At 33.7% G+C, this 26,231-nt stretch overlaps 1 protein-coding gene across 4 annotated transcripts in view; it reads left to right on the plus strand.

The window, feature by feature from the left end:
• Window positions 1–26,231, plus strand: part of LOC123551524 (cubilin-like) — a 201,932-nt gene that overhangs the window by 159,504 nt on the left and 16,197 nt on the right. Inside the window, exon 1 of one of the 4 annotated variants that reach the window (XM_053541008.1) lies at window positions 17,826–18,190. The exons of 2 other annotated variants lie outside the window; for them this stretch is intronic. The gene's annotated coding sequence lies outside the window, so the exon portion shown is untranslated. Of the gene's footprint in view, window positions 1–17,825; window positions 18,191–18,712; window positions 18,760–26,231 lie in introns of those variants that run through there. One more of the 4 variants, XM_053541006.1, reaches the window with a different exon arrangement.

The raw sequence follows: 26,231 nt of genomic DNA on the forward strand, positions 1-26,231 counted from the left end.
ACATCTACATACAAATCTGTCATTTAACTTTCGTCTCCGCATGTTTTGTTGAATGCGAATTGACAAAAAATGAGAAAGGGTTAGGATACCGATTGTAATGTGCCTAACCATACATTGATTTAGACGCAACAGACGTTGTAATCCCCAGTAATCAAGATTTGTTACCGGAACAATGTGTTGCAAATTGTATTGATTTAGTAAATTTTGAAAATGTTTTTCTCTAAGTATAGTAGTAGATATATCTTTTTTCCCTAATTATAGTGGTAGATATATCTTTTTTATCACGGAAAACATCTATACAGCCGCTTTAATCAAAAATAAATCTAAATGTTATAAGCACTGGTGTTTTTTTCTGTCTGCGGTTTTTCTCGCTGGTTAATATATTCTAAACAAATGGAAGGATAGTCTCATATATAACTTTTCTATAATCCAGTGTGAATTCAAGAAAGACCACTTAAATATTAAGAATGCTAGTGCCATTTACTACAATGAAGCAAACTGATAAAATATCTCTCTTTTTTTTAATATATACAATAATTTTCGTGATATTATCAGTTGTGGTCACAACGGAAATACATGTTTAATTTTCTACCTATAGAATGAATGATAGACCATAGCAGAAAATATATTTACACGTTCCCTTTGTTTCAATGTGACTTTGCTTTAAAATGTGACTATTCCTGTTGCACTTATTTTCAAGACTATTACACATTATTTGTTCTAACTCAAGCATTTAGATCTACTTGCTTTGCATAAATTGCGTCCAAACTAAATATATTTTGTACAGCTCTTAATGGATTATAATATGGATATATAGGGAAGTATGAATTTAAATTTCCTGGTAAAATAATCACGTAATACTGCAATCTATGATATTTTTTCTTGCCTACCTAGCTAAAAGATAATCTACACGTACATATATTGATGTCATAACTTAGGTTATAGGCGATTTTTAATTTATAATATGTTTGAAAATATGGCAAAAATATCTACGGTAAGCAAGAAAAATTAAGTTTTCCCACCCCCTTCCCTCGGGACTGCGGGGATAAAAATTTTCGTTAGCACTCGGGTTCCATGCGGTTCCTCGTGTTTGGGGAAACCCTGTTTTACAAAGGCATTCATATAAGACACTTTTTGTCTCATTATTAAATTTTCTTAGACTATTCCACTCTTTATATTTCATTGAGCCATAAATGTTTGTGATACCATTATATCCTTTTTGAATAAAATAAACCAGACAAATCAGTACTAGATTGGAAACATATCAATTATACATTTAATTTCAAATTATCCATCAAAATTTCAATTTAGATTCAAATAGCCATTTTGCCTTGTGTAAATTGTTAGATTTCCAGGAATTAATAACAATTACGGCATAATGATAACAACATCAAAATTATTAATGTACGATATGAGATAAAAAAAAATAAATGTCTACTGGTTATAGGAATGATAACAATATTAATAACAAACAATCCATTGTAATACACAATGTATCATGTTCGGTATATAACTGATTGGTTTAAGTGGAATATATCAGCTGCATTCTATACATTTGTTAACAAAGCCACGCCGTGTCTTGGCACATAATTATGAGGACAAAATAAATTTCACAATGAAATCTTAAGGTATATTACATGCTAAACTTCGTTTTAGTAAGTAATGAATAAAAAATAATTCAGCAATCAGAAATTTCGTACTTACCTCCATTATAGTACGTTAATTATAAATATAGAAAAAGTAACTTGGTAATCAGCTTGCATTCTCAGAATACTTGAGCAAAAGAATGATATTTTGTGATATCTGACTTTGGTATATCTAGATTGCGATGTAGCTGTTTAAAATGTTCTGCAGTCCATATCTTAAAATTATTCTCCGAAATGAAAATACCAGTTACAACCGTTATAAATACCATATTCCCTGAATGTGAGAAATATACTTAGTTTTGTAGAATACAAGAATGTCGCACTACATTTGTGCTCCGTCTTCTCAATCCTCTCCAGACTGAGCCGCGCCGTGAGAAAACCAACATAGTGGCTTTGCGACCAGCATTGATCCAGACCTGCCTGCGCATCCGTGCAGTCTGGTCAGGATCCATGCTGTTCGCTTTCAAAGCAATTAGAGAAACCGTTAGCAAACAGCATGGATCCTGACCAGACTGCGCGGATGCGCAGGCTGGTCTGGATCCATGCTGGTCGCAAAGGCACTATGTTGGTTTTCTCATGGCGCGGCTCAGACTGTCTAGCACTTGAAATAGATAGATTAGTCACTTACACATAGTTTCTCCAGCAAAAGGGGGATTATTTTCAAGTATATCTGTTGGATGTAGATGTTCATATGTAATCATAAAGTTCTTTGTGCCTCTCTTATGGCACATTATTTTGATCGATTTACTGGAAAGCCAACGGTTTATTACGTAATTGCCTGTCAATTCAAAGTCTTATGGGCTTTAGTTCTGCCAATTACAGACACAGATTATGTTAGTATATCTCAAAGACTGATAACTCTTTTGTTTTAAATAAACAAATCTGTATAAAAAGGTACAATATTCAATACTAAAATATCCCTGTTAAGTCATTGTTATTCTTGCGAATGCTAGCTGTTTTAAATAACTAGTGACTTTCTTTTCAGACAGTCGGCATTTGGCTGATTAGATCTGGAAAATATCAAAAGAAAACTAGCATACCATATAATCTGTATTCTGTAATATAATCTGTATTCTGTAATCTGTATTAGTTTAGATATTTGAGAAAATGACGTACCCAGCAATCAAGATGTATTACAAAAACATATTTCGTCGTTTCATTGGTTTCTGAACGTTTCCAGAATATTTTTAGTTTTCGTTTATTAATCTGTTTTAGCCAGAGAAAGCGTGAACGCTTTTGAACTTTCTTTGACTATTTAGATAATCTTTAGATGCATTTAGTTATATCATAAACCTTATCCAGTATAATTGTCCCATTCCTAATGATATTTGTTGTGTGTTTTGAGTTCAGGTTCCAGTAGAGAGAGTTGGTCGTTTGTTTGCATGTTAGCATTTACACTTTATGCGCATAAAGTGAATTAATTAACGCATTTGAATTCCTCATGTAGACTGAAGAAAAATATGGAATTAATATAAAGAAAATAGTACCTAAATGACCCTATATTTACATTTCCATTTATTTACAATGTATTAGTCATGTATAAGCTGACTGCGCCTGGATCGTTGATGAAAATCTTTTATATTGGTTAAAGAAAACATTCTTAAATTCATGATTAAAGTTCCACTGAACTCCGCAATTTGCCTAATAATTCAGCGTCTGTTGTACACATGTATGGCAAACAAACCAATCCATTATTTAACATGCTTACTAGAATCGAAACTTATGAAACATTGTGAAATTATTTCGTTTTGATATCACTTGATCATAATTTTGTTGTCACAAGAAAATATATTTGGAATTTTAAAATGGCATATTCTGATTGTCTGTTACTAATTCGACGATCATATTGACACGGTTGGTGTCTGCTTTTAAAGAAATCCACAGCACATTACAAAAAAAACCTCTTCGTCAATTATGAATATTGGACAAAAACATTCCACAGAGTGACAAGCGTGGCATTTATATTGTTTTGCTGATGACTTGCTGGAAAACAATTACAATATCTCGTTGATAGACACTTGCAGTGCCATGATTATAGAGACACATGTAGTGTCGATCTGGCAGACATACAGTTTGCCTTGCTGGGTGACGCGTAAAACTCTCAAAATGCCTGGCAGTGGCTTGCAAGCTTGCTGATAATCAATTGCCTTGCCTTTCCAATTAACCTTTGTTGTGGCTTTATTGCAGAGGCTTGAGATGTCTTGCTGCTACATACCTAATAATCCTCGCTGCATATCGCTTGCATTGAGTCGCCGATATAAATTAACGATGGACGCTTACAGTGTCGTATGTATGTATTGCTCAAAGAAGCTTGCTATGCCATGCTTACAGATGCTTACAATGTCAGAGACTTTTGAAATGTCTTTTTAATGGTCTCTTTTATTCCATTGCTGACAGACCATTGCAGTGCCTTGCTGATAAATGGCTGAATTGCATTCTTGGCAGACTTTTGAAAAAGCATTATGATAGACACCTTCAATGTCATGCTGATCAATGCCGCTTGCAAAGCCTCGAAGTTAAAGCTCCTATATAGAAGTTTACATTGCATTTACATTATTCTTCATTGTTATAATGTATATTTTAAGAAACGACATCTGAAATACGTTGTCCAAATGTCTGTGCAAGATCTACTACATTGTATTTTGAATGGGGAAATAAGTCCAATGCGTGAGCTTATTTCCAAAAGCAAAAGGAATTAGTATACCAATAATTTGAACAAAGCAACATAAAGCATTCCATTTACAACATTTACAACACAATTTATATGTAAATGAGAAAATGTGGGTAAAATAGACGAGCATAGCGAAACACGAAATAGTAATGAAAAGTTAATTCCATCCTGAATTGACTTTGATTAACCATTTAAGTCGAACAAATGGTCCGTTTGGTCATCTTCTATTCTTAGAGAAGCGGTGTTGTCGATCGTTATGTAGTATAGATTCATGTTTCTTCTTTGTGTCTTGAACATTTTCTAGTTTTGGCCATCTGTTTATTGATACGACGTTGGTTTACAGCTTTTCCTAATAAGAGTTTTTTTCTCGTGTAAAGTTAGCGATAGACATTAAGTGGTCATCTTAATTAACTTAGTATTACTACTGTTCTAACAATTTTTTCATATTTCTTTCTGTTTAGTTATTTTTTAAAGAGACCGCTTCTAAACACCAGGATGGACAATCATGTTTATGATTAATAATTAGTATAAAAGATCGAGAGCTATGTCCCTTGTGATCATAAATCAAAATACATAGATAAAAATAAGCATGATTAACTATGTACCTTAAACATTGTCTGAAACTACAGTATGTAAACTTATTTAATTTATTCGTAAGAACTTCAAAGAATCCAATGAAACAAATACAAATGAAACAAATGTCATTACCGTGTTAATGTAGTACAAACGTTTAACATGGATCCTTTACATGTGTTTCGGTTATTTTCATTACTAATATCGGAACTAATGTACAGTGTTCCTAGATTCTGTACCAGTACAAACCTGTTTTCCACAAGTAACTTCTAACTTCCCCACATGAATCAGAGGTGGAGTACGAATGATTTCAGACACAGTGTCTTTTATCAGATAAATACGTCCAGTCTGTAGATCGAACTCACGACCACACTATCTGTAGACCTATTGAACTAATCGGGCGGGCTGTATATTAATTTTAAGGAAGCTACATACTTCTAGAGACCTTGTTAATAATATAACTCTTAGATTCGCTACCAATAAGAAATTAAAGTGTGTGTAAAGGTGCCTTCACTTTAAAACTTTAGTTTCATTCAGTAGATAATGTTCGAACGTCAGCATTATGACATAATCCTAGAAAAAATATCGTTACTTTCTCGCTTAAATGTGATTTACTAAAGCCATTTAATTCCACTGGGAAGCGATTTTAAAACAGATTTATTGACATGGTGCCTTCAGCTTAAAGCTGCCTTAAAAATTGCAATGGGAATTCGTTTTGAAAAAGCAATCAGTTAATTGATCTTTTTGGTTTTATTGTACGTTAATAGTTGATTGCTGTTACGATACCTTGAATACACACGCCTGGTTTTAGAAAATAAATGTTCTATTTATTATTATTATCAGAGATAATTAAAATTAGTCGAATATAAAGTCAACCGAATTAAAACAGGGATTCTAAGTCCGCTTGCTTAGATTAATAGGGAGAGCGCAGGTCTAAAACTATTAGAAGAAAGACTTTGTGTCTTTGTGTCTGGAATCATCCGTCCTGTACCTCTGATTCATGTGGAGATGCGGAGAACAGATTATCCAGGAACAGTCCCACAGTTATCTAACTGAAATACTGTTGAAAAAACGACGATAAACTCAACATACAAACATTTATTAGCAGCCTGTTCTGTATAATTCGAATCAGATGGTTGACTGACTTCAGGTAAAATATGTTATTTCAATTAACATATAAAAAAAGTTGTATTCACATATCCTTTATGCAAATTATTTCGTTTTATGATTAAGATAGGATTTTATGCATACAATTAAAACTGTTTGCTCTCATATTTGATTCTAACGTATTTAAACAAGGGAAACAAAGGAATTTTCAGGGAAATTTCTGTGTCAGTACGAGGAAATAAACACACATATCTTGACGTCAGCAGATATTGAACGTCAGAATAAGTGATTTAAATAATGTTCACAATGCACTATTCTCCTTACGGATTTTCTATAATATACCTTCCTTTTTGTGTTTGATATTGATCAAGTTAAGTTCTCTGACAATATCTATCTTTTCTTATTCAAGAGCAATTAGACTGAGACGGATATATTAATGGGAAATAACTACAGGATGAGTGTGTTTACTGCATATTGAATCGATTGATACATTATTTATAACATTCAATGTAGCAGTATCCAAAATTATTTTTGAATGTTACACAGTATCGGGGCCGTACTGTTCACAATTTAATATTGTTGCCAGCTATGTTTAACTTAAGAATTCTAATGAATACAGCTTATGTTTCACTATAAATATATGTATCTAATGAATGTTTAGCTATACATGGTGTCTGGTAATATATGCTAACAGTACTTATTGTATATTAATGTATGTTATTGTTGGAGGTGGGTCAGTATAGAGATACACACTGTAATAAGACTGAATTGTCTATAAGTCTCTATGTTATTTATGTTATTACAGAACACTTTATACGTATGTATATATGAAAGGCGCCGATCCATAGTTTCTGCAATTGACCAGTTTGCACTTAGTTTTGCCGGACTAAAATCTAAACTTGAAGACAAAATATGAAAGTTTATTTCAGATATTATGTAATAATACACTTAGTGAGTGGATGGTCGGCCAAAAGTCAAAATTATGCCACAGGTTTGGTTTGAAGAATTGGTTATCTTTTTTGATATGCTTAGTGTATTTAATACAACTTTATTATAAATTTTAAATGTTTATTTCTATGCATTGGTTTGTTTTGCCAATAATATCTCACTAGTTTTTCTTACACTGTTTACTTGCAAATAAGAAAATAGGACAAATTAGATGAAAATGACAGAATATCAAACCATGATGACAAACTAGTAAGGTACTGACCTTTAAGTTGATTTTCTATCACCGATGAGGAAAATCGTATGCCTTCAATAAAATGTTTAGCCGGCAGCTGACACATTAATCTGTTAACGTCAAGTTTCTTGGCTGTGACCAAATTGTCGAATTTTCTCTGAACATAGAAAATTGATTATCATCAAAAATGTACGTACTTCTACGCGGGAAGTCTTGTTGCAAAAGGTCCTTAAGTGAAACATTTTGTCATTTGTTTTAACTTAGTTTAGTTGCTATCCAGTAAGCATTATATTAGTTTAGATACATAACTTAAAATTGCGTTTTTACATATTATTTTTGGACAACCAAATCAAAAAGTTGTATCAAAATCCGCGAAAGATCTGAACACAACCGACGCAAAAAGAACGACAATGTTAATCAAGCTAGCACTGAACTGATGAACACTGGCCACAATGGGAAAGATATTGTCAACTTAGTGCAAGCAGTGGTTAACTGGGCAGTTAACATACTTCTGCATCGGATGACGATATAACATACAATTTTATGGAATACTTTAATACCCAATGTTACCGCCTCGGTAGCCTAGTGGTAGAGCGTCCGCTTCGAGTGCGGGAGGTCGTGGGTTCGATCCCCGGCTGCGTCATACCAAAGACGTTAAAAATGGTACTAGTAGCTTCCTCGCTTGGCGCTCAGCATTAAGAGGATAGTGCTAGGACTGGTCAGCCCGTTGTCAGTATAATGTGACTGGGTGGGGTATCATGCCACGTGTCTACGGCGTGATATTCCAGTGAGGCAGCACTTTAAAGTTGGGCATTGTGCTCACTGCTACAAGTAGACACCGTCGTTTATATGACTGAAAAATTGTTTAAAAAGACGTTAAACCGAACACACACACACACGCACACACATTTAAGCAAATACATCTCTTGAACACCATTAACTATTGAGAGAAATGCATCGTTGCAAGTTTCCATACTTTACAAGTCCATAGTATTAACTGATTTGACAGAAAATATCCCGTCTTGGATGTTTTACTCGATATCCTATAACTACGTCAAACAAAGTCAAGCCTGCCTTTATAACGTTAGTTTGTAGAACCTTAATTAAGAGTTTGTTCACACACAAGGGATAAAGTCCATTATTTAGGATAGATTTATGGAGAATAACAAGAATATGATCATGATTTATTGGCGATCACTATATAGATAAGTTATCTAGCAAGAATTGTTACTTTTACTTCGATTTAGATGCCGTTGATAGGCGATGAGATTATGAACAGGATCATTTGTGTTTTGAATGTTTTCCTTTTCAAAAGCAGTTCGTTTCCCATTCTTATTTTTTTTATCAAAGCCTCATATTTTAAGAAAAAGTTTCTAAAACACGTTTTAAGCCTTCTGAGACGACAAGACAAAAGAAATGTATTCTCACATAACGATGCCATCCTTAAAGACATAGAACTATGAAATATCTAGAGGAATACCTTCCTTCCCATTATAGCAAAGTTTAACGTGTAAGGTGTGCCCAAACTCGCATTCATTAAATAAACATGGGAGGCAAAACCACCCCACTCACCAAGTTTTTCTTCGGAAATATTATATTGATTTTTGTCAATTCCAAGATAACTGTTTGTTTAAATTGAAGTCATAAACAGTTCTGTTATATTCATGGAAGATATATTGCACGTATTTCACTTGTTATGTTTATGGTGTATGTGTTTTTGATAACTGTGCCATAATTCAGAAACAAAAAAAAAATGAAATTATAACATTGAATTGAAATATCCCTTATGACCTTTTGAAAAGATGTTTTGTGCGATCTAATGTACCGGTATTAAATGGGATTTGATTGCAGTTGTATTTTTATTAATTTTTTGTTTATCTTTTAATTTGTATATTATCAAAATCTAGTTATATATACACCGTGTTTGTTAAGTCTGATATACGATGCAAATGAGTTAGGTATAATCCTAAATATATTTTGTTACTGACAAAGCTTGTGCATTTTAAATACATTTTGTATTTTATGTGGTTCATGCGTTATCTCTAATCGTTTTATTTTCATGATAATTTCCTTTGAATGCAATCGATCTAGAAGATGCATTTCAGTGTGCAATTGAACAATTGTTTTCTTCGCTGCGAAAATAATGATAAATGCCTGCTGCAGAGATCCGATACTACATTTGTTTTGATCCGTAAAAATGTCTTCTAAATCTCTTCTTAAATGTAGTTTTTGCAACGTTTTAATTCCATTGTGAGATATTTTAGACGGGATACATTGATACGGTGCCTTACCACTTTAAAATGTCTTGTAAACACTTTCGCTACTGATGAGTCAATCTTGTGAGTGCCTTTCAATGTAATTGCCTTTCTGATTCTTTGTAGATGAGTATACGACTGGTAAAAACTTTTTCGACCCGTGTATTCGTGCGGCTGCTCAAATACATGGCAATAACCTTGTATGAATTATATTATGCCAGATACTATTTCTATCACGCGTTTGTCTTTTACAATTTCTTAATATTTGAAGAATCCTTTAAACGTTTTAATAATCATACTGTTTGTCATGAAATCGAGTAAAAAGGGCGTTGAGGTAAAGTAACTGTTAAACGAAATAAATGTCTTTTAATCATATTTTACATTGACATCAATAAAAATTACAAACTTCGAAATATGCCCTTCAAAATTGAAATAATTGACATATTCGTCTAAAGGACATAAATACATCTTATTGTTATAAAATTGAACTTGAAATCAGAAACGGGGTGGTGTTTAGCTTTTGTAAAGGCTATGTTAGGTCACCATTAATGCATTCAAATTGTTACCATTTCGTATCAGAATATTTGACTTACATGAGCTTCAAAATATTCAGGTTGCCTCTAGTTTTAAATTCAAATAGTTATTGTCCTTCTGATACGACAATTAATATCAAATGCGTGTAATAGGAGTGAAACGTCGATGGAAAATGATCGCACTTAATTATGCTAGGTCATTTATTTGTTAGCTGTAAAGTATAGATAACAATAACTTGAAATGACAAAAAAATGTTAAAAGGATGAGAACCATATTGTATTTCAATCCTTAATAACATAAATAGTTAACGTAATTTGGTCGTTGTATCGTATACATCAGGAAATTGAAATGTTAGATCGTGAGAATCGCCGACTATAAGCATTTTTTTAAAACATCACGGAAATGTTTTCTTTAAAGAGTTTTGATAAAGTTCATGGTTTAAAGCTGCTTGAATCTGTTGTAACTGTAATTCAAACTTGAAAATAAAGTAGTGCTTCGTATAGCTTGAACTGCTTTCTATGATATCTTATTGATCGAGTAAAGTTAGAACACGTTACGGGGAAAGTGCCAGATAACAATGTCTTGTATCTTTTATCAGTTTTGTCGCTAATGTTTTACTGCGAAGCTTGAAAAAAAAGATTATTGTGTAGTCCAAACATTTTAAATATACTAAATGTATTATATATTGTTTGAAACATACTTATATTGTCAACATCAGCATTTTTATTTCTATGTGTGTTACATAAATATTTAAAATGTTGTTATATGCTCTTTGCATCTTCACAGAAAAATAAAGTCTGAGGAAGTGGACCTTTTACTTGACAAAGTTGCAGTCTACAATCTCACTGTATAATTATTTTTTACTTGAACCTAGAAAGGAGAAAGGATAAAAAATCTGAAAGTATAATAAAGTTTTTATTCTCCTTTTCAAATATAGCCATTCTTCTTTTCTTTTTTATTTTGGTTTGACAAGAACTATATCAAAAAGTAATTTATCATTATCATTTTAAAATCACCGGGGACGGAAAAGGGAAATTCAGATCAATTGCGTTTGCATTAAATAGTTGTAAATATACTGTGAACTGCGCAGGAAACTTTTAGTGTTTTATTTAGAAATGAGATTTCTAAGGAAATATGAATCGACGCGCCCGAATTGATGGTGTTGTATACATTTATAATAACATAACGTATATATGCTTCATCAGTGATGTAGCAAAAGGAGTTGAAAATAGAATAAACTGAGTTTTGCATGAATGTAAATATGTCTCAGAATCACTTTAAATCATACAATTTTCTTCTCGCTAAAACTTTGACATTCATGAAGTATTTACTTAAATGATGAACTCATTTATTTAATGTTTTTATAGTTGATATACGTGGCTGTTTTGATTTTACAGAAACTTGTTTTTTGTGATGTATCACAGTGCCGTAGCCAGACACAAATTTTAACCGAGGCAATCTACGGGGGTGCTGGGGCATGCCCCCCGCACAGAATTGTTTTCCCCATGACGTCTCTGGTGCGTTCTGGGCACTCTCTGTGTTACATCACAGTAAAAAAGTAAAAATCGTTCTTTTACCCCTATTTATCTCAGTTACTTTCATATTTTAAGAAAAAAAATACATTGATAACTTGTAAGGATAACTGGGGCTTTATCAAAATAAAATCAGAAAGCCATCAGTAAAGACACAACAACATGTTTTTTATCAGTTTACTAGTAGTTTATTAGTTTATAGCCCGAGAGGGGATAGGTACGGGGGGGGGGGGGGGGGGGGGGGGGGGGGGGGGGGGGGGGGGGGGGGGGGGGGGGGGGGGGGGGGCTCTGTCCATGTTGGGGTGTGGGGGTGGTCTCAGGGGGTCTCCCCTAGAATTTTTGAATTACCCTTCATTTTAGGGGGTCAGGGTCACTATTCATAGGAAATTTTGAAATATAGATACGATATAATGGCATATATTGCATTTTTGGTCTAAATGCTGAGGTACTGTAGGAGGAACCCTCTCATTTTAGGGGTTCAGGGGGCTCTCTCTCTGGAAAATTTTGAAAAACAGGTATGAAATGGCGGCCTCTGGTGCATTTTGGGTCTAAATTTTAAGGAATGGAAGGGGGTTCCCCCCCTCAGTTTAGTGTAGTCAGTGGCTCTCTTCTTGGAAATCTTAGAATATAGGTACGAAATGGTGGCCTATGGTGCAATTTTTTTGGTCTAAGTTTGAGATACTTTAGGGGAAACCCCCTCATTTTAGGGCGGTCAGGGCTCTCGCCCTGGAAAATCTTGAAATACAGTATGAAATGGTGGCCTCTGGTCCTTTTCTTGGTCTAGATTTTAAAGTATTTTAATGGGTTCAAGGGGATATCTTCCTAAAATTTTGAAATATAGATACGAAATTGTAGCCTATGGTGCACTTTTTGGCTTAAATTTTGAGGTACCTTAGGGGAACCCTCTAATTTTAGGGGAGTCAGGGGGCTCTGGCCCTGGAAAAATTTGAAATACAGATACGAAATGGGGGGCCTATGGTGTACTGTTTGGTCTAAATGTTGAGGTAGATCTATGGTGGGAGTTTCCACCCCACCCCCTCATTTTGGTAGGGTCAGGGGCTCTCTTCCTGGAAAATTTTGAAATACAGGTACGAAATGGTGGCCTATGGTGAACTGTTTGGTTTAAAGTTTGAGATACTTTAGGGGGAACCCTCTCAATTTAGGTGAGTCAGGGGCTCTCGCCCTGGAAAAATTTGAAATACAGGTATGAAATGGTAGCCTCTGGTGCATTCTTTGGGTCAAAATTTTGAGGTATGGGAGGGGTTTTCCCCTCATTTTAGTGAGGTCATGGGACTCTTTTCCTGGAAAATTTTGAAATATTGGTATGAAGTAGAACTGGTGGCCTCTGGTGCTTTTGGGCTTAAATTTGATGATAATGATAATAGATAATTGGGTGCAATTGGTCACTTCTCAGTCAACTTGGTTTGGGGAGGGTGGGGGGGGGGGCACAGGCCTCCTCGGCCCGGCCGCTGAATCCGGACCTGGCAAGGCTATCAATATGACTGCTAGGATTTCTGCCTCACCTTGCCTCAATATTGTCATGAGGCAAATGATATTCTGATATTATTCTAATGATATTAATATACTGTTTTGAACTTTTATAACTGAATTTTTCATCAGTGTGACAGGCCTACTTTTTACTCACTTTTTTGGCTCCTCAAATTTTAACCGAGGCAACCGCCTCGGTTTGCCTCAGTGTGGCTACGGCGCTGTATCAGCAGGATCGTCCCTTTAAATGCCGCTCAGTTTACAAACTCCCTGAGCTTAAGAAATATGTATCGTATTCACAGATCAGTGAAGAATAATGAACAGCTTACACCTGATCTTTTCAGACTGTCTTCCGTTTGAAATGGATACAGCTGATATATTACGCCTAGTTTATCTGAGAAAAGAAATCTTGCACCCAAGAAGCTTTGTTACGTAAAAAAGTAGTTCACATTTTATTCATAAAACTCTTTGTATCTCTCTTATGACTTGTTATGATGATCGATTTTCCTAAGAAAACGGCGGTTTATTGCGGAATTGTTTGCCAGTTCAAATCCATTTGGAGTTCACTTTTGCCAAGAAAAGAAACACATTATGAAATTAAATCTCCAAAACGGAAATGACGAAATACGATATCACAGCGCATTTTATTTTTCTTGTAATAGAAATTTATGATCTTTAATGTTTCCTTTAGAACTTAAGTTTCATATTATTTAATAAATAAAGGAGAACTTAACATGATTTATAATCAATATTCTTTTCATCTATCCGGTCTAAATAATAATTCTTAAATGCCAGTTTTATTATTAGATAAATAATGTAATGTATCCACTTAGGTTTCACAAAAAAGCAGCGGATATATATTGACAGAAGTTAGGAAATTAATGTTGTCTTTATTTGTTCTTATACCAAGAGAAAGTTAAAATATTATTTTGCGTTTATACATTATGCAGATAAGGTTGTATATAAGCACTGCAATTGATTTTGTTTACTTAGGATTTGTATTTGAAACGGTGATATATACTTGTCTAAACTTTGTCGAAGTGCGATATAGATTGTTGGGCGATATGGTTTTGATGCACGTCAGACTTTTATACCCAGACAAAAAGTATCATACATTGGTGAGCAAAATACTAATAAGTCGAAAACTGCTAAAATATGTTAACTAACTATCAAACCTTTTTTAACTAAATATGCTCTTAGCTGGTAATCATACTTGCGAGTTTGTTTATCTTCATATAAGTGTAATGAAAAAAATGCGAGTTTATGCTTAAATATGACTCGGCTTTTAACCTGATGATGAATACAAACAAATCTGATGATTAAATTAGAATTCTTCTAAACTTCAAAGTATTAATACATTATTTACATGCTAAGTGACACGCAAAACGCTAAGTCAAATGGCATCCAGTCATCGTTAATTGAATCAAATCGTTAATTGTGTATCCTCGTCCTTTTCTGTCAAATATTCCATAACGTGTAGACTTCACTTTTAAGCAAATGAATTAGATAGAAAAAATTCATGCGGAAATTATACTCACAGCATTAGCAAATAATCCGAGTTTTAGCGTCAGTCTTTTTTTAATGAATGTTGGCTCTACTCCTCTTGGCGGCACACAGGCTACATACTGTGTGTAGACATAAAAGCTGTATGAGCCGCGCCATGAGAAAACCAACATAGTGCATATGCGACAAGCATGGATCCACACCAGCCTGCGCATCTGCGTAGTCTGGTCTTAATTCATGCTGGTCGCTTTCAAAGCCTATTGCAGTTAGAGAAACTGTTTGCGAACAGTATGGATCCAGACCAGCCTGTGCTGATGCGCAGGCTGGTCTAGATCCATGCTGGTCGCAAACTCACTATGTTGGTTTTCACATGGCGCGGCTCGTATTATTTCTATCCTTGATTATTTCTATTATATGAAATCATTATGTGGTATTAGTTGTGATTGTTGGTCTTTTGTGATCGTATCTAAAACTGAATGAGTTGCAATTAAGCTGTCAACAGTGTCGCGCGCTTAGAAAATACTGCATTAAGTCTGTTGACATGGACTGCCATATTGATAATGTCATTATAAAACATATTCTGTGGTTTGATTATTATTATCTTGAATAGAGTTCATTGTGATTTGTAGTTTGGTTGCTATGTCCTGTAAAATTACATAATGTTCTGTGATTTGATCGTTCGTTTAAAAGCAAACCTTATTATGGTGTATGGTTTGGTCGTTATGCCTTATGCAAAGTACATTTATCTCTGTGGTGTTGAATCTTTATGTCCTGTGAAAACTTTATTATGCTTTGTGGGGTTTGATTGTTATGTCCTGTAAAATCTGTTTGTGATTTTGACAATGTATCATTTGCAAATCTCTTTATGTCCTATCAAATTGCGATATGCTCTCTGTGGTCACTTAATGTTATGTAGTTTGGTTGTCATGCCCTTTAAAATTGTATTATATTCTGTGGTTTGGAAGTTTCTTTGGTGCTTTGCTTGGCTCTATGATTGTGCCTGACTGTACAAGTGGAAGACTTCATGATAAGCGGTTGTTGAAGCCCAGTTGGACTGAGCTGCTTTCATATTTGACTTTTTGCCGGTTTTTTTGGACCCTTAGTTCTGATATATCCTGTTATAAACTTTTGCATTTCACATAGTGTACTTTTTAACATTTGTAAGTGATTCACCTAGAGGGTATAACTTTTATTTACGCTGTCCTGTACCTTGGAACATATCTAGGACAAAGAGTGGGAGTTTGATTAACCGGTCTATGCTCTCCAGTGGTGGTTTTGCCAATGACCGTTGCAACTAGTTGCCCAAGACTTGTTGTATATTTTTTTTTTGTTCATGTGTTATGTGAATACTAGTATGTCTGTCGATTACACATAATAAACGTACATTACTGTAGGGATTTGTTTTGTTTTGGGACTACATTCTTAGAACTTTGCTATTCATTTTGAATTTTTGTCATTGCTTTTGGACGTTATGGCATGTATAATCCTCATTTGCTATGCGATTTGGTCCTATTGTATTGTGCAAGCCTAATTATGCTCAGTGTTTTTGACGTTATGTCCTGAAAAACCGCTTCATGCTTTGTGGTTTGGATGTTATGTTACTAGTATGCGAATCTCATTGTGCTGTTTGATTTGGCCATTATATATGGTACAAGCCTCATATGTTCTTATATTAGGTATATTAGTGTCATCCTATGTCTGTAAGTTTATATTAAACATATTACTTTTATGGCGACAGATGGTGTAAACAGGTCATTAATTTTGACGCAACAGTTGCTTTTCGTTTAACTGTATAAAGATATAAACCGCATTGACCAAAATGTCCAAATGCTAAATTTCTATGATAAATGTGTCCATCTTTCAATTTGGACAGTACCATTAACTGTTAAAACGGGGTGCTTACTAAAAAGATACTGACTGAATGGCGAACAGTGTAGACCATGATCTGACTGCACGGTTGTGTAGACTGATCTTGATCTGCACTGGTTGCAAAGGCAGAATCACTTGCCGCCAGCGGACTAAGGATTAAACACAAATTTTAATATTAAATTGAATAAAAACAATCACAACATATTTCGGCAAAATTTGGTGTAGGTTATTTCCTCCCGTCTGCAAAAAAGAAAAATATTTTCTTTCAGTATTTATTTTCCTGTCGATGGAAAGGCGAAATCGTACAATCCGCATGCCAGGGGCTGAAATCAACAACGTTGCTGAACAGAGGTGGGGACGTCAATCTAAAGAAATTATTTTACTTTTGTATGTTTCGCTCTCTGTTTCTGTCTCAATTATGGCATAATATTATTCTGTGATAATAAATAACTGATTCTATGGAATTGATTTCTCTCGTTTGGGGACTTTATATTTCCGTGTTAGATTAAGAGATTTGTTTGAGACAGACATAGAAATACATAAAAATGTCTGCAGAAATAGAAAATAATATGTTAACGTCCATAGTGGAGACACAATGTCAAGTTGTAATGACTTTTTTGTTATTTTACGATAAAATACGAGACAATTTTAGTTTAGGGAAAGTGATTTTGGCCACATTAACTTGTAAATTTACGACATATAACAAAATATAAGATATTGAGCTCTATTTTATATTTAAATGCTTCGTATTGCATAAGATTGCTATTATTGTTTGTAATAAAACGAAGAAAATAATTGAGGAATATTTATATTTTTTATTATTATGTTATAACTGTATTTAGAGCTATCTATCTTAGAATTTAAAAATGGCATTTATTTTAAATGTTTACGATAAAATATTTTAGGTCTTTTGAACGTTATTCTGAGGTTATGGGTATGTTAAATTGTTTGAACAGGTGTCACGATGAGGATACAGTTTGTTTGCCACAAACATCGATGAAATAAACTGTTTATTGAGTATACACATACATTAACCATACATCGGCAAAACTACCGCAAAATAGGCATATCAAAGCATATTGTTACTGGCAGATTAAGATTAAGAAAAATGGTAGTAACGAACATATTTCAATCCAAATATTGGTATGTAAATACTCCGTAGCCTACTGTGAATCTACCAAATCAAGTTGTTGTTTTGTTTGGTGTTTTTGGTGATATTACTAAGAAACACAAAGTATATTCTGTTCACGTTACACATGTCTTATAACCTACACTGATGAATAATTGAAAATAGCAAACATTTTACACTATTTCCTGCCAGACTGTCTAGAATTGGAAATAGATACCTCGGATCAATTGCGCCTAGTTTCTCTAACCAAACGGAAATTACACCCAAGTAACAGCTCGATAGAAATGATCCAATTTGATAATAGAACTCTTTCAGTCTCTCGTATGATATGACTTGTTGATCGAACTTTTGTGAAACCCGCGTTTTATTGTGAAATTCCGCGTTTTTCTTTGTGTACTGAAAAAAGGCATAGATAATTCAGCAAGAGTGTAAAAACAATCAAGAGAAAGTATGCTTTCATTGAACTTTATAAACTAAGATACGATATTTGGTAAAGGATAAAGCCAACGAAGTACTATAAGGTGGAAACATGCAAATATTTGGATTAAATCTTAAAAACAATCTTAGTTGTGTTCGTGGCATTGCTATCTTATTGTGAAGAGAAATATATCAAATTTGATTAAGGTATAAAACACATTCTGAAATAAACAATTTACACATTTTACGGAAAGTATAAAATGTAAATCATGTAATTAGGATTAGGGTAAGTAACTTTTGAATTATTCTAGTAAATTATTCTAGCAAAAACTATACTAGTATTTGGGTATTGGACACCCCCCTCCACCCCCCCCCCCCCCCAACTAAAAAAAAAACAAAAAAAAAACCACACATTTTTAACAAAACATAGAGAAGCATAACTCGCTCTAGCCATACAAAAAGTCCTCCGGGATGCGAAAAAATAAGCTCGCTATAACATCGCGAAATATATGTGACGCGAAAGTACCAAATTTGCGGTATATAAAGAACACGTTGAACAGTAGAATTCCAAATAAATGGTGACATATTAATGCAGAATATTATGAATGGTAACTAACTAATGTAATTTTGATTAACTATATAATAGCTGCAAACCAGCATTTACCAAGGCAATTTGATGCTACAATTTATGTAGTGCACATTTATCGTAATGTCACTTGCATTCCTTGCATTTCTCTACCGCAAGTTTGGGCATTTATTAATATCGTCCTGTTTGAAGGATTGATCATTTTAACGTGTTTGTTTGATAATAGCATATATAAAAACAATTAAAGGACGTTTTTGGATTTAAAACAGGTGATAAATGCTGTTGTTTTTTTTTTCTATTTCGTAACCATAGTAACTTCCCTAGAGATATAATAACCACTTTGGCTTCGTTAACTGGAGGTCCGTAATGCATATACCATTCAGTAAAGAAACTCTTTTATCGCTAAGTTTTCAAAGAAAAGTTATTTTTGTACTTTGTTTAAGAAGATTTTAAACATGTACGGTGACCACTTTTATTCGAACTTTTCTACCATCACGATAATGTCTCCGATAGTTTGCATTTTGCGTGACAATGTTTTTATTTTCCCTTCGGCTAAACCTTAACTATCTGCATAGTTTTTGCTATTTAGATATTAACTATTTTCGTCAGGTGTTTTTTCACAGGATTCTCAGCTAAAAGTTTGAGACAAGCTTTCTTGAATAATTGTCTTGATTTATATATAGAATATTTTTATAGTTTCGTGTCACTTTGTCGTACCAGTGCTTGTGGCCATAACATACAGTACTTTGCTGTTGTGAATAAGAGCTATTTGTATTTGCAGCTCGTCTAATTATGACACAGATTTGCAAACATGGTGTCTTTACTCCCATTTTAAAAATAATTTGGTTAACACTGACATGCTATTGTGAAGTTTTAGTTCATTTCGCTTCTAAATACAAAATACGTTTAATATGGCTCAGCATGACTACTTGACATGTCAATTATGTTTTTAAAATTTTAGAAGTGCATTGTATTAGTGACGCTGTATGTGTACAACGATTATAGGGTGTGTATTTGTTCCCTCGTTAGAATCTTAATTTTGGAATTTGGTACGTCATAGAACCCTGCTCTTCGGGATGGATACACACGTTATTTATTGAGAACAAGTAGGCGGTCCTTTCTAAATAGAAAGCACGGTTTAGAAATATACAGTTAGCATTTTATAACATATGCTTTGATTGCCCATAGTCAGCCTCTGTAATACCAAATATGTTTTTACAAATTATACGTGTATGAAGTTGTCATAATTGTTTAATTGGCACGTCCAGTAAGTACAGTATGTATTGTAAAATACAATGTTAGGTAACCTAATAGTAATTTACATAACTAACACGACATATTTTGTCTTGCCTTCACGTTTGTTATAAAATTAAGGAAATAACCGTTGTATATTACCCAATACAGCATGTCCCGCTTGACGTGTCATATACCTCACCATATCTCAGTAAGGAAGGGTGAGAAAGGCAGTTGAATAATTCAGTACAGCGCAGACGGAAGTCCAACCGCAACACGTGTCACAAAAAGTGCTTTGGATTAAGCTTGGCTCAGACAAATATTTAATATTGGAAATACAATGTATTGGGTTATTTTCTGACACAATCCTATTGATGAGAAGTCTTCAGGTTTAAAAAGTCTAAGTATTGCAATACATTTTCAATTGGTCATCTGTGTGTAAAGAATGCAAAAAGAATGTCCTTCGGGTTTGTTTTGTTTGTAAACGCATTTTGTTACTACTCATACATTTGTTTACTTTATAGAGGAAGAACCATCTGCTTCGACAACTGCTAAAAAGGAAGAAATCATAACCCATGAGGTTTAAATCCATTTCTCTGATATTCGCTTGTTTCCCTGTTTGACACATGAACACAAAGACGGTCACATACTATTATATTATACAAAATTCATATTGCATCCGATTCAAAAGACAAACAGATAAACTAGCCCATCCGTTTGTGAATAGACATTTGGTACATTAATGTGCTTGATGTAGAGCATTGAAACACTCAACATCTTCTTAGCTTGGCAGAACCAGTACTGGCCTCTTAGTTGGATGGAAGCTCAAAAAATTTCTATAACTCGACCGGTATTCGGCAACATGTTTTACCAAAACCACAAGAGCACTGTGTTCATTTATTTGTATTGTGTTTGCTCTCATATTGATTGACTGTCCCTATAGATAAATATCAACTAGTTACACATCCTTACACTCCTAAAAGTTTCGTTTTAGAGAGGCTGCGTTCTTGAACATTCACTATTTGATCTTAATCCTTATTTCAGAATGTTAAGCCAATGTTTGCTGATTTTCTTGGCAACAACAGATTAACATTTTGAAACCCCTTCAGGAAGCTGGAAACTCGTAAAGGGTCTAGTTCCTGCGGAATGGTGCAATGTTTTTGCATGTGACATAAAAATTATTATATATTGTTGTATCTTCTTTCGGGTAAAGTTTTGGGAAGTGATACAAAATTTGAAGTAAATACATATAACGATCGAAAGCCCTTGGAAAGCAAATATTTTAGATATTGAATTCATTATTTATGGTCTGACGTATGCGGTAATGTTTCAAACAATTTCATTCGGGTGAAATTACTGTAGCTCTAAATTATTTCAATACATATTACTTCAAAATAAATCCCTGTAGCTGTAGCCACATCGTTATTGCCTTGTTATCTTGCATTGAAGTTTTGAATGATAAACAAATGCCAGCTTTATTGCTTCATTTAAAGTACACAATCATTTAATGCATACAATGTGTTTTAGACAATGTAAAAGAGATGATATACCTTCATTGAATATTGCCAGTTTTCGAAATCGTTAAAGAATAATAGGCTTGCTGTAATCAATTCTATATTTTTACCGCTACATATGTTTAAATAAAATACAAAAGGTGCATATGAATTAAACAGAAATATGGTAGAATAAAGCAGATGTAAACAAGTAGGAAATAAAGTTTTCGATCAATGCTTACCAACTTCTTGTTTTGGCTAACTTTATTACGCACTGTTTGTCTATGAATTTAGCTATAATGTTAAATACAATCTGACTAAAGTACATATCCTATTACGCTACGCATAGGATCTGAGAACGACCTATTCATGGCCTCGTTCTGACGACCCTTTCGCTAGCCAATCAGAGCCTAGCTTACAACATTTTGCAAATCAACCTGTAGCCTTGACTTTTGATATTTACAATTCTTGTGTCATATTGTGTCAGATGGCCGATTAGCTCAGTCGGTAGGCCACTTGCTTTGTAAGCGAGGGGTCCCGGGTTCGAGCCCTAAAATAACTGCATATTTTTCTTACTCTTTGGCATTCGAACAAGTCGTCTGACTGGTTAAAATAAAAATAGCAATACTGGAAATCCAAAATATACAGAAGACGTATGTGAATGAGTCGTTCTCAGATCTTCGTTTAGAAGATCAAGTACTTTAGTCAGATTGATGTTAAATAGAAACTCAGGGTAACCTTTTGAAGGATACCTTAATGAGTTAGCGTTATGGCAATATAATAGATGTTTGGAGCGTTCATGCAATTTTAATGAATTATATTTTATTTACATCGTATCATGCTTAATATTTGATATTTGCCAACTGGAAGTCATTGAGACCTTTCGTAAACATTCATTTTACAGAATATTTAAGATATTTTGGAAATTGCTAGTACATTTTTATATACTTTAAAAAGCAAAACTATAAGAAAGAGGTATGTCTAGGATAAGAAGATGCAAAAATAGAAATATTAATAAGTTCTGTACATTGCAAAGGATAAAAATGCAAAGAAATCATATAAAATAATTTCTTTCAAAGAAACTATACATGTCAAGATAATCTCTTATAAGGAAAATATATAAAGTAATGCTATTATCAAAAACTTGCTTTCTGTTATTGTGAAGAAGTGATATGATTAAATAGTCCAACAAAATCATTAATATACAACGTAAAGATTACCAAATGCATCAAGCGTATCGGTACACTTTTGCGGCGGACAGTAGCAGGAAATAGATCATTTTTATTTAGGACACTCTTCTTTGTGATAACACACAATTCATCGCCTTTGTAAAAGCGATACTGTCTTATCGATTTCTCTCTTTGGGGAGTTTTATGTATCAGCATTAGAAGAATAGATTTGTTTGTGATAGACAGAAAGACATAGAGATATTTTTAGAAAGTGAAAATGATATATTTATGTAGTAATGGAAATAAAGAGTTATGTGTAGATATCTTTGGGTTATTCTATTACAAAGAACGAGCCTGTTACAGTCGATTTACTTACATGCATACATTTATACATAGTTCAAACTATATTGTGCTAATCCACCTATTAATTTCATAAACAACAGTTATTTTATATCTGTTGGTGCTAATCTTCTTTTTTTTTTTTTTTGGATAATTTAGATAAAAGGACTTAATTTGAAGAGAAGTAAATATTAGATTCAGTATCTTGATAGCAAAAAGGTGCTTTTTAATGTAGGATAACGCATATCTTTCCGTATTATAACATCTGCAGATTCCAAACGGATTGGTTGGTGTCCAAGTCTGGTATATCTAGGGCTCCAATGTAAACAGAGGGATTTTGCAAATGTTATAGCATGCCTTAACACTATTCTAGCATAAAACGTGTACAAAGCTAAAAAGCTTCGGCGTCATTTAATATTCATGAAATGCGTGTGAATATCAACATTGATTGATCAATTTGAATTGTGCGTTATAGAGACGTCATATGTTTACAATGCATATGTAAAATGATGCGAAAAGAGCGCATTAGTCCGAGAATCTGTTAGCACACGTTTACACCCACAGAAACGATAAAACAATAATGAAAGTGTCTGAAATATTTTATTTACAGAAATGTTTCTGAAATAGATGTGTTATAATGATATTGTTTCCAATAAAGAGTTACTCTGCATATTAATCAAAACTGCAATGCAATGGGTCTGGGTCGCCAAGTATTTGTGAGACAAAACTTCCGCACGAGAAGGGAAAATTGAACCACTAGCAATTCAATTCACAGAAGAATGACAAACAAGGGAAATTCCGTCTGGAATTAAATTCACCGTGCAAAGATTTATCACCAATATTCGGTGTAACCTTTAAAAAATATGATCATCCGTAAAAGTAGTGAAAGTTAATGATATTTCTTTTATATTTCTTAACCATCATCGCAAATTTTGTCATAAAACGGAAGAACTGTAGGATCTCAAAGAAAGTTGTCATGAAAGGCTCCATAAACGCTCTCTAGATATTTTGGCGTGGAGATGTTTAAACAAAACTCGCACAGTTGTGATTTTGTATCTGGTACATAAAAAGGCAATATATTAAGCAAACAATATCAAATAATATAGTTATACGAGTATGTGTTTCAGTAACTTGTTGATCACTATGAAGTGTACAAATTACCATGGTTACCGTATGTGAAATACAGTTACCTTTTAAAAGAAATCTGCTAAATGGCATAATAACTAAATGACTTATTTATATCTCGTATTAGGAAACATATTTCAATATAAAAAAATCACTGTACTCTCTGTACAAATTATAGATAATTGCATTTGATTTTTTACAGTATCTCCAGACACGGACAAGATTCATTAGCAGAGTAGAGGATAGCACACTGTCAAGACTTATAAATCAAAAGAACCATTGTCTGGGGTTTTTTTATTGTATCAACGTATTGTTTTTTATAGAACAACTTGAAATGATCAATATATTCAGCTGAAGTACGTTTTAATTAAAAGAAAGGAACTACTTCGATCATCATTATAAATTTGTGCCCAGGTAAAACAGATAAATGACGTTAATATTCTTCCTAATTTCTTACTGTTTTATTTTCAAGTAACTTTACTTGGACTCTGTGTTGTTTTCATTAAATCTCATTAACAGATTCCGTGACTGCTTTACTTTGTTGCTTTCTGTTCTATCCAAAGGATTATCGTATACATGTAGATTTTATAAAGTACCTTTGCTAGTTAGAGAAAAAAAAAATCTTATTTCGACTCATCTTCCTGCCTTCATTATACACAGGTCTAGCATACTCAAGTTATGTCATTTAGTTATGGACGCCTTTCAGAGGTGAGGAGTAATATCTAAGCGTTCTTTTGCTTCGGACATTCCGGAGTCGCTATTAATGTCCAGTTTTAGCCGACTGTAGCACATTTTTGCTTGTTTTCAAAAATATGTAACTTTGCTCTGAACATTACGTGTTATAAACAAAACTTGAAACATCTTAATTGTCTAATTACTTCACCTTTGTATATGAACAAATATATGTCTTATCCTGCCGGATATTTGTCTAAAAATAGTTTCTGCATCTGACAGGTTTCCTTTTTTAGACAATTACAGAATCTCTGAAACTATTCTGACGTCAAGTTCTTGAAAAGGAAGTTCTCTTAATCCCTCCGGCTTAAAAGCCGTTCTTTGTGTTCTATATCTGGAAGTCATTATTTCGAATCAGTTATTTTGTCTTCGGAGCTGTTACACAAATCACAGCCGTAATGACCAGGAAATCGAGTTTGGGCATTTAGGATATACTCGCATGGCCGAAATTGTATATAGCGTATTGGATGTAGAACAGTACCTTTGTTCTCTTAATATGACAGATTTACTTCCAAGCTCGAAATTGTATATAATGTAGTGGCTGTAGAACACTAGCTTTGTTCTCCTAAAATGACAGTGCACTTCCAAACTCAAAATTGAATATAATGTAATTGATGCAGTGCAACAGCGTTGGTTTTCTAATTGGATAGATAAACTTCTACTTCAAAGGCCCATATTTGTACATATTGTAATAAATGCAGAGCAAAAGCCATGGTCTGCTAATATGATAGATATACTTCCAATGTTTGCGTTTATATCTAAAATGTTTGGTGTAAGTGGCTACATATGATGGAGCGACTACTTATACTTTCAATGATGTATAATATTTACGTTTTGAGTTTAGTGCATGTATGATACTGTGTCCACTACAATCATATTTTATGGTGTTTAAATGAGAATTAGACTTAAAACAATATCGGACAATTTTAAAATTTGTCCATTTTTGATTACTTGGATGTTGTGCAAAAGTCTATTTTAGGTATTGTTTCTCTTCCCTGTTTATGGCAAGCCAAAAAGAATGCAGAGAGAGTATCACTGTTTATGATCATTTGATAAGAGTTCTAAAGTTATTTGATGAAACAATGTAGTATCAATTTGTAATGACATGTCAGAAGTTGAGACAATTGCACATTTATGTGATATGTTCAGCACTGTCCTTTATTTTCTCGTATACTGTGATTATTTGTGGTACTGCAATTACACTAAGTAAACGAGTGATGTCGAGGGATTTAAAACGATGAAAATCGAAGGTCATTAAAATGTTTAGTGTATTTAAGAAATATTAAATAAGTTGCATTCATATGATATATAAATAATGTGTATACGGTTTCCACAACAACGCCATTGACGGACACTCCCGTCATGTGGCTTCGTCATTATGGCAGGTGATAGACTGCTGAACCGTTGCCACATCGATTATCAAATATTGATGGCATTTAGGATGAAAAAAAAGCAATAGTCGGTAAAACGTTTGACAAAATATGATAAACAAGCAAATTCGATGAATTGGTATTCCTCTAGAACTGAATATAATCTAACTATACTACTATATATTGCCTTTTATAACTTAATGACAACTGTACGATAAGGCCTCGATGGACGAATATTTAAGTTTGCTAACCTCGACCCACTAGCTCCTCACAAATATAA

The sequence above is a fragment of the Mercenaria mercenaria genome, chromosome 4, assembly GCF_021730395.1.
Source record: "Mercenaria mercenaria strain notata chromosome 4, MADL_Memer_1, whole genome shotgun sequence".
NCBI lineage: Eukaryota > Metazoa > Mollusca > Bivalvia > Venerida > Veneridae > Mercenaria > Mercenaria mercenaria.